Source organism: Seriola aureovittata, chromosome 15, assembly GCF_021018895.1.
Source record: "Seriola aureovittata isolate HTS-2021-v1 ecotype China chromosome 15, ASM2101889v1, whole genome shotgun sequence".
NCBI lineage: Eukaryota > Metazoa > Chordata > Actinopteri > Carangiformes > Carangidae > Seriola > Seriola aureovittata.
This window is the reverse complement of record NC_079378.1, coordinates 20,991,842-21,002,863: the sequence shown is the minus strand read 5'-3', so window position 1 is coordinate 21,002,863 and position 11,022 is coordinate 20,991,842.

The following is an 11,022-nucleotide window of genomic DNA, read 5'->3' as shown; positions in this document are numbered from 1 at the left end:
ATTTTTAGCCTTTATTCAGTTATTTTGGTACTTTGGCCATAACCATTTGGCACAAACCCGTAGATCCGATCTTGTGGCAAATCTGACAGCACAAGCTCGCCTCTGTGGGTCTTTGTCACTTTGGTGTGAACATCGGCTTTAAATTTTTTTACTTTTTGTTTTAAAACTTCATATATATATATATATATATATATATATAAATAATCCTATGGCAGTATTCTAACAGTACTCTGACGTCCCGGCAATTCACGACATCTCTGTTAGTTAGAAAAACCTTCCGTTAGCTCAAACCTGAAATATGACGATGGTGGTGAAGCATTGTGTGAGATAAGGAGGACAAGGAGTTGGGTGGGCCAGAGGATGATATGTTTGTTTGATAAATAGAGAAGAAGGAACATAGTTGAAAATGTGTGCATCCGGGTTGAGGTAGTAGGTTGTATGGTTTAGAATTACACCCTGGGAGTTAACTGTACAACCTTCTAGCTTTCCTTGGAGTACACGTATGACATCAGTTTGTACAGAAAATTGCTTTGCTCATAGTTCAGCATAGAGTCTGGAGGTTTCCAGTAGCTTTCCATTTTATAGTGGCCCTATGCAGTGTTAATGGTCTTCATATGATATTATTTTCCTTCCTTATTTCATAGCTGACCTTTAGCTATGGCCAGCCAACCTGCTTGCAGCTCAAAACCTTTAATTAGCATTAGCTCAATGTATGCTGTGTTTCTTTAGACATAATGCATTGTGGTTAGCCGCAGTAACTGCGCTGGATCGATCGCATTGTGGTGTCCCTTTAACTGCAAAGCACACAGAACAACAAATGAGCAGTCTACTGTTTTCCTCTGTCAGTCCCTAAGTTCTGATATATGTAGTTAATGAAAAATCTTTGGAGTAAGTGCAGTTTGAATAGGCCCAATCCAAATCCCATGTTAATGTGTTGACACAACACCATGGCATTTTGATAATTAAAATGTGTTAAATATGAGTAATTTATTGTCTTATTTGGGAATGCCATTGTCTCACTAAGGTGTGTGGTGGAACCTATTTCACACAGTGATGGCTTCGCTTTCTCAACAGTTGCTCCGTCTTTGCGGCCTGTTATTACACCTCAGCCTGTTTAGTCAGCATGGGGTCGTGGCGTCGCACGTGAGCTGTGCACCAAACGTTATGATGCACAGATGGTTCGACATAAACACAAAGTACGAAATATCGTAATCATAATAAATCTGACTTGTTCTGTTTAACAGACTCTTCCTGGTGACTGTCATGCCCTGCGGTTTTACAGCGTCGCCATTTGCACGTTACATTTGAATATTTTTCAGCAGCTGACTCCGGTTCGGTACACTTCTCATCTCATGTGGAGGTTTGATTATTACATCTACGATTATTTAAGCTTCCTAAAGTAGACCTCAGTCATACTCCAGGTTTCCCAGCATGGGAAAAGCTGAGTGTTTATACGTTGTTTCTGAGCCTTGTGATATATTGCGGTTTCATACAATGAGTATTTGTAATATGAGGTCTAGTTTCAGGTTGAAGCTTGCCTCTGCAACACTGAAGTCTCTGTTTACTGTAGACTTGTCCACTAGGCTGAATGCATCTGACTTCATCTGTGTCTGGCACGAAGCCACAGCTTGTAAAACGACTCCAAAGCACCACACACGAGAAAAATGACCTGGCAGATCAGCTCCAGATTTACCACAGTTTCTTACTCACCAGGACGACTTGATTTGAAATGTAGCTTGAGCAGGGAGCGTTGTTGTAATTTCTGCTGTAGTTCTTTATCATTGTGACAGTGGTTTTTTTTTTCAGTTTGATGGATGACACTGCTTTTGTAGTGTTTAGGGCCAGGGCTGAGTGGACCACCTCTCTCCAGCCTTTGTCATTTATCCAATTAGCTCTTTGGTTTAAAGTGGTTAAGACTGCAGCTTTTTTGCTGTGTTTGATGCTCAGAGTTTCCAATGAACTGGCCTAATACTAAACCAGAAGTATTGTTACCCTTTGAAATCATTTACAATAATCTCCAAAGGCAGCATTTGTTCTTTAGACTCCCTGCATCCTAGGGACTGTGTACACATTAGATTTATAATAATCAATCCATTATTCATTTTACAGAAGTAGTTAGAAATTTAAACCACAGTGCGAAATCTGAACAAAGGGTCCAGGTTAAAAGACAGAGCAGTCTTTGAGTTTTTAAGTTTACAGAAGTATGTGATTCCCAAAATCATCTTGGACGTGTAGACAACACTGGGAAAACCCCTTGATTGTTTCCTATCCATGCTGATATTGAATGGGATTAATTAGAAACAGCTATTTTTAAAATAATCAGTAATTAAATCTGTAGTGATGCTAAGACCTCCATTGAAGGCCGAAGATGCTGCACAGCTTTTGTATCAGCAAAAAGAGTCACTGTCATCAAACAGGTTTCCGAGAGCGAATGTGATCCTGGTAAATCCCTGGAAACCCAAGGACTCCTTTTATCTCCTATTTTGTAACAACAGTGACAGGCAGATCACGCGTCCTCATTCTGCCAGGGTTCACACCACTGCTGCTCTGACCCACTCACAGAATAACTGCCAAAGAGTGGACAGTGCACAGAGCGACACAGAGGGGATGTGATGCTAGTCAGCTTAAAATGAAGAATTGCTTTCGGCAGGATGAAATCCAGCTGCTTTATTTTAACAGAAATATATACTTTATTTTACAGTTTAGCTAAAAAGAAGTCTTTCCTCTTCCTTAGCTTTCACAAATTAAACAGAGCATGGAGAGTCAAGATGTGCCTTGCAAGAGTTTATTTTAAGAACGGCGATTTTCTCATCTTTCCTCACCTCTGAACCCCGATGGTTCCTCCAGATGTGTGGAGGGAAGCGTCGCTGCTGAGAATCCTGCTGCCTCAGCACTCCCCTGTCCAGCTGCCCCAGCAGCACAGCTAAAAGTCATTGGTTCCAGCTGGGCCTTCATTTATGGGATGGTTGAACAAATAAATTATGGGATTAGATAGGGGTGGTTCAGGCCACTGATTTTTTTTTTTTTTTTTTTGGTCCCCACTGCTATAACAGCCTCTTTCAAGTCAGTTGGCCAGGAGCCTCAAGGTTCTTCAGCTGACTTTAAGAATTAATAAAATAGGGATTCACTTTATTGAATTTGGTAAGCTACAGTCCAAATTAGGTGAAGAAGAAAGTGCTGGCAATGCCGTGTAGCCTGAGAGTGACTCAGTGTCACCTTTACACAAATTTAAATCCATTAGAAACAACAGAAACAGTCAACTATATACATAAACTCTGGGTCTTTTGAGCAAGCAATGATCATATCTATTGCAGAAAGCTCATATCATGTCTGTCTCATTTCAGTGCTTGCTTGTTTTTCAAGAAAAACTATTTTTAAAAATACAAAGCCTTGAATCAATCATTTCAAATATATTTTCTTCATCCTTGGCCAGTTCAATTTGCATTAGTCACCCTTGAAATTTATTGACTGCTGTCTTGTACGACCAGAGCCAAAAGAGCTGATAGTTTCTTAGACTTGGAAAAGAGAGACAATGTTAATTCTTCAGAGCTTATATTTCCAGTTGCAGATGAATTTCACTGAGTTAGAAAAGCAAAAACACTCAGCCTCCGTTGGCAGTGGAGTGGATCCAGTATATGTTTTTGTTTGGAGATCTAACAAACAGTATATCCACACGTATCCCCTGTGCACAGGGGTAATATACTCTGATACTTTCTCTTCCTCAAGTTTTCAAGAGCCACAACTAATCTATCACAGGGAGTGACTCTCAGGCACAAAGTACTGGTAAAATCAGCCAACTGCATCTGTAACCAGCCTGAGAGCAGTGATTGGCTTCTTGTTCTTGACGTCACCGACGGGTGGAGACCTTAGTAACAAATCGTCTGAGACCAGAACACTGTCAGTTCTGGCCAGACCAGTACTTTAGTTCCCCAACTCATAAAATCTCACTTCCCCATAAAAGCGAGCAGCCTCAAGCACTATTTCTTCCCTCGGAAACATATTCCCTTAATGTGGTCGGGTTAATGGCAAATGAATAATCATAACACACCAATGGCAGACGGGGGGTGTCATTGATCTGTCTGGAGTCAGCCCCTCTCCGCCTGCTGCATCAGCCACTCTCCTCCTATTGATACGCTCTTGCCCCTTGACCCCTGGGACAGATCAATGCCATTGATTGGAGAAGGGCAGGGACAAGGGCAGGATCTGCTGACTGGCCCGGCAGCTAGTGTGACAAGACATGATCGTCATTAATGTCCCGCTGGCTGGCTGGCTGGCTGGCTGGCTGGTGAGGCGCTGTGCATCACATATTCCCTACGCCCCCCCCCCCCCCTCCTCCGCTCTCCTCCTTCACCCCTCCTACCTCTGCTGCTCCATGTTCCCATTCTGTGCTGCTTGCACTGCCTGAGATAAGTCCATTGTTTGGATACCTGTCTGATGCTCGTCTGGCATCTGTGGCACAGATATGCATCTGCAGGCAGCGTGGAGATATTTTGAGCTTATTGTAGGAAAACGAATGGTGTCATTACAAGTGACTGCTGCACAATGTCTCTTAGCTCATTCTGCGTGCTACTTAACAATCACAATGGAGCCGCTCCTATTTTTGGGTGCTTTGAAAAGCTTTTTTTCTTGGCACAATTCAAAGAGAGTGAATTAGAATCTGCTTCAACTCTGTCACAACAACTCGGTTCTGTATTCTCTGATCAGTGGCTTATCCCACCCTAATGAGATACCTATGTGCCCTGATTCCTACCACTTCTCTGAGGACGTGTCATTGGGTGCATAACAGTGACCGGAGTGTTTATCTTGCATGCAGTTTGCTCATGTGGACCAATTTCATCACGCCAGTGGTTTCTATTTCTAGTCTAGACGAGAAATGAAGCAAGCAACGTTTGTGTGTGTGTGTGTATGCGTGTGTGTACGAGGAGGGGGTGATGGGCGGGATGCGGCGACAGCCCCAGACTCTGCAGTGACATGGCTGTAATGGAGCTGATTGATCACCTATATGGCCGCCTGCTGGCCCCCGCTGGCTTTAACATACAGCACATTCCCAACCCCCCGTCTCTGCGTCACTGCCGCCATCACTAAGCCAATCTGAGAAGACCGACCATCCCCCATAGACTTCAACCTGGCCACGGTTTTGACATTGGCTGCAGGATTTACTTCTACACCTCTTGGGCTCTTGGCTCGCCCTGCGTCTGCATGTTTCCGCAGGATAGAAAAGTAGCGACGCATTCGCCGTCTTTGATGAAGTGACATTTTACAATTCAGCCTTTTTCTGTATTGCAGCGAGTTAAAAAGCTGCTGTTTTCCATTTGAATTAAAGGGCATAATCAATCAATGATAACATTTGGAGATCTTTTTCCCTGCCCCCTCTGTCACACAGGGTCATAACCCTAATCTATCCAGGGTGTGGAAGGTGATTAAGCTCTGAGATTAGAGCAAGCTGTCAAGGGCAGATCTTATTCAGACAGAAGGAGAATGAGAAAAAATGCCTTCTTCAAATTTTGTTCCTACCGCCTTGACCCACAGTTTCATAGCATTCATCATATAAATTATCCCATACTAGTTCATCTGAGACACGTTTGATTTACAAGAAAAGTCCAAATAAATGAACATATTTCACTTCTCCTTTGTTTTTGTTTTTTTGTGACACTGCAGAAATCTTTAGACACAAATTTACACAGTTTGACTTTAAATTGTGATTAGAGAGTTCAAATGCATATTAAATTTAAATAGCTGTATATTTATGTATAAGCATATATGATGAGCATTGGGCTGGCAGGCCACAGCGTGGTGTATATGTAAAGGCCAGAGGTGTGTTTCTGTGGTGCTAAGACGGCAGAGCGACACATGGAGGATGGATCGGTTTACATGTAGATGTTTAGAGGAAGAGACTTTGTGCATGTGTACGTCTGCAATTACAACATAATTAAAAACAATCCAATGGTTGACAAGCAGAAATTATACGACGAGTTTCCAGTGATTGAGGAATCCTTCCACACAGTATTCGACATTGCGTTTCCATCCGTCTCAGGCAGTCTTGCGGCTCACGCTGCTTCCTTCAATTCTCGGTCACAATATTGTGACAGTGACCGTTTGTGTTCATGCTCGCGCTGACCACATCGCTGTCTGTGTGACAGTTTGACTGTGTGTCAGCTGAGCCGAGTCGCTGTAGTGTCACTCTGTGTCCCGTATCTTGTCTCTCTCGGTTCAAGCCGTGTTGGGTACCCTGTCCTTTTTTTAGGGGGGGGGGGGTCTTGTTAGTTTGTCTGCTGTCGCTTGTACATCAGCTGCCAGTTCCGTCTGTGTGGGGGTCCCTGTTTGTGTGTCGTCTTACTGAGATGACTGTTTGCACTCAATTTCGCACCAGCGGCTGTTATCAGTCGATTAGTGCTCTTTTTGTTTGTGTTTGCACGAAAGAGTGCAAGCTGCATTCATGTTACAGTCCATGTTACAAGACAGTGGGATTGCTACAGTGCATCTTCCTCCATGGCCATGCAGCTCGCTGCAGTGTGTGTGTGTGTGTGTGTGTGTGTGTGTGTGTGTGTGTGTGTGTGTGTGTGTTTGTGTGCGCCACTGGAAAAAAGAAGAAATTGATCAGCACAGGGAGGAACGTGTTCACCAGCAAAGGCTGGATGGAGGGTGTGAGAGAGAGAGAGAGAGAGAGAGAGAGGGGGAGAGAAAGAGCGAAGGCTGTCGCTGCAGACTCCTGCTGCAGTATCTCACTTTGGGCAAGCAGCTGCAGACAGGGAGTAACAGACAAGCGAGACAAGCAGACAGGTACAGACCTGGTGTGATGGGAGGGAATGGGTGGGGGTTGGCGGTGTGTAGGTAGAGGGCAGTAGATGCTGGAGAGTCAGGGCTTGGGGGGTGGAAGGGTCAAATGGGGGAGGGGGGGTGGTTGTGTGCAAGATAGCGACTTGCTGTGGCGGTGGCAGCTGGAGGAAGCAAATTTTTTTATTTTTATTTTTTGAGGGGGGGTTTCGGCGATGGCAGCCTATCGTGTTGGACCTGTGACGATAGAGGAAAGAGGGAGAGGTGGGAAAATAAAAGTAGAAGGTGTAGATGACAGTGTCACGACATGGCTGATGTCCCAGTGTCTGGAGCAAGGGGGAGGAGGAGCGCTGGTGGTGGGGGGTTGAGATGCAGAGATGGAGCTGACAATGCAAGCGCTGGGATGGAGTGATGGTCTGTGCTGAGGCGTGGTGGGGGGAGGAGGGTGGCGTGATGGGGGGTGGGGGGTGGGGGGGGGGGGAGTGGTGGTGGTTGGGGGGGGGGGCGTCCCACCTCACTGACCTGCGTCTGGCTGCAGCTTCCCTCGGACACCTCGGCTTTGTACCCCCCTCAATCTCTTTCTTTCACCCCCTTTTTTCCCTTCTTCTGTTGCCCTTTTTTCCCTCTGTTCCTCCTCATCCTCAGCTCAGAGGCGGATAACAAAAGGCGCAGTCGGTGGCAGACAGAGGAGTGAGCGTGTGAGGCAATGCGTCGGGTGGCGTGGAGCATTCATTTCCGGAAGCCTCCACTTTGCCTGGCGTTCCCCAGAGAGAAGGAGACAGTCACAGACATCTATCCGATTTTTTTTTTTTTTTTTTTTTTTAGTCTGAGGGGGAGGAGTTGTGAGGTGGGTGTTGGGATGGGAGGATGAGGTGGAGGGGGTGGGGGCAGTCAGTGGTTTGTTTGGGTACATGACAGGCAAAAATGACATGGGAATGTTTTTAATATTACTTGGTTAATCTTTATTGCAGTTCGGCATTCTATGGTTCCAACTGTGCCCGAAGCTTTAGTTTAACAGAAGCTGTGTTATGTCTGACTGAAGCTTGTTGCCTTTGACACTGACAACTTATTGCGTGCCAAGCATGCCGCCATGGCGGCAGAGCCGGGCAGGTGGGTGGTAGGATCTGGCGTCGAGGGTATTGCAGTGAGTGGTGGAAAGTTGGTGGGGGTCACGAGTTTTGGAGGCATCTCGCAAACGTGCACCTGTGCTGGAGACGAGCCTGCTCTGTTTCTGATTCTGCTTTTGTAAAAAGGTTCTTTTCATGTGGAATTTTACCTGCACCCCGATCGGTGCCGAGCAGCCACAGAGCAGAGCCACGAAGCACTGTGTTTTTTTTTTTTTATTAATTTATTAATATCTGGCCGAACACTGTCAGTGCTTGCTGCTGTGGTGGAAAGCCAGAGGCTGAGGCTGCAAGGTAGCTCTCTCTGCCTCCATCAGTCAGTGCAAACGGAAGGACGGTCTAACAGACGGATCCGGGTCCTGCCATCCAGGATGAGAGAAATGTAGACTGATGATCAGCCGACGCTCTTTAGGACAAAGAGGCAAGCCCGGCTGCTTGGCTGGGGGGCTTTTCCTTTTCCAGCACAAAGGCTAGTTAGCACAGAGCAGGCTTGTCTGTTTGTCTGAGCCTCTGCTTCTGTCTGGGCGCTGCGATGAAGATAATTTAATTCTGGCCGCCTCCAACAAATTTATCGCTATGTCCAACTAATTTACCTCTTTGTCTTCCTTTGTTACCTCTGTTCTCTTTTGTTGCTGCTGTTGTTGTGTCTTGTGGTATTTAGTGCGTGTAAGCATTTGACTGAAAATGTTTCGAGCTTTGCATGTCTTTGTGTGCACAGGAATCAAGCTGAGCCTTCTGAACAAAGTAAGTTACTGCAGTGGAGGAAAAGAGGAACATGGGAATCTTTTTCTCCGTTCAGGGCACATAGCTCCTTCATTTTTTTTTCTTTTTTTTTTTTAGGTTTTTTTTTTTTTACTTCAGCCCGTGCCACACAAAAAATAGACACTGTGGCTGTGGGTGCCTTTGGGCAGAAATTGGGTACTTACAACTGGCAGTGATTGAGGGATAGACAGTGTGTGTGTGTGTGTGTGTGTGTGTGAGGGAGAGAGAGAGAGAGAGAGAGAGAGAGAGAGAGGGAAAGGTGTCAGTGCCACTCAGTGCCCTGCAGCTGACTGCGGCTCCTCAGTAGACTCTGTCGTACTTCACCTGCTCCCTGAGACCCTAACTTGTGAGCTCTCTTGATAAAAAATCACGGGTTAGGCTCTTGGGACGCGGGCGGAGGGCACAATCGACTTCCTGCCGAATGTTCCCAGGGTGCAGTCGGAAAGAAGCAGCAACTGATTTACTGTTTAAAATGTGTACATACATGGGAGGGACGACGTAGAGAGAGGAAGACACGAAAAGGAAGTTGACGAGTACAATAAAGAGCAAACGTTTGGAGGATTGTAGCTCCTCCATCACATCATTTATAAAGTGTTAACTAAGCTGCAGCATTGATGATGAACTGTATATGCAGGGCTGTGTGCATGTTGGTTATAGCCAGAATTTTTCAGTTTTCCGAAATGAATCAAGAACACTTTTCCTGATCGCAGCAGTGTCACTGGCACAAAACCGAAATACCCGTCGACGCTGCAACATTCTAATGTGTCTTTGTGACACTCAAGTAACACACGATCTGATTAGAAATGACAGAACACCAACCACCACACCCCAGACTCGTGTTGATTAACCTCTGTCACCGCCACAGCACAACATCACAGAGACCCAGCCAATATATCTGATCCACCATTACCAAGACAGTCGCTCTGAATGTGATCACCCCAGGTTCATTTAGACGCCATGGCAGCGGTCTGAGACTAATGCCACATCTGCCGCCTCTGTTTTCCGATTTTAATAACATCCCTTTTATAGTTTCATTTCTAGCAGTTCGCTAACTTAACTGCTTTCCAACAGCTAACTCATTTATTTACTCTTTATTTCTTTGTTAATCACACACACCAGTTGTAATTGCACTCATACTGCTTCATAAATTTGAGAAAGTGTAAAATATTTTACACATATATTTATTATAACAGAATATAACATCTGATTAAAAAAAAACAAGTTCCAAAGGTTTTACATGCTAATTTATAAATATATGTATACCCCAAGAACAGAAGCCAAATTTTAGTTTATTACCACAATTACAGAGCAATTAATTTTTCATAGTAACTAGAATGCTTCAACTAATCTCATACGAATTATGTCTGAGCTAAATGAAAAAAATGCATTTAAACTGTCAGTGAATGACAGTGGACAGAAAGTGGTTAAAAAGTTGCTGACAGTGTTCAGATGAGAGAGCAGAGCAAAGATTTTACAGTTTGTTGAAGAAAAATCAATGAACTCACACACACACAAAAAAAAAATGAAATCACTTCCAGAGGAATTTTGTTGCTTTCTTAATCTGATCATTTCTGTCTAAATTTGCCATTGTCATGAGATGTCACGACCAAATCGGTTAATGGTCTAAATCAATATTTAAAGTGGAGGCGCAGGACGAACTCAGACAGACACTGTGATTCAGCAGGACGGCGTGGTGAAAAGACATTTAATAGAGAACAAAAACATTGGACTGGTCTGTTAAAAACATGACAATAGAAGTGCAATTACAATAAATTAGCCCCTCTAAAAAATTTTCTTTCCTTTTATGCTATTGAAAGGTATGAATTCATTCACCATTACAGCTTGACCTGGTTTTTAAACTTTCAGTTTCACCCAAGGCGGCGTGCTTTTCTGAAAACCTAATTTCTGCTAAATTACCCATATTAGGAATGCAGTTCAAAACAATTGATTTTCTCTCTAATACCCTCCTCTCCATCTTCCTCCCAGTCTCCAGTCTCCCTCTCTCCCTAATTATGTTTTTTTTTTTCTTCCCGTCTCCCCATTTGGTTTCATAGTGAACAATGCCGATGCCAACTAATCAGTCTGTGCCTATGCCACAGAGCCCCCAGCAACAGCTGAAGGAGTGCCATGCCCCATGAATACCAAACAGCCAGGCACAGTGCGACAAGTGCTGAACAGTCAGACGCAGCACAGCCAGAGCAGAGCTGGTGCCCACAAAACAGCCAGACAGTTTTATTAGGGTCTGTCTGACACGCAGCAAAGTCTGGCAGCACCCAAGCCCACTGATGAAATCCTCACCACTCCCCCAACAGTAACAAAGCGGCATGCTCGCAGCAATCCGCCAAGGATCCAATAAATATCA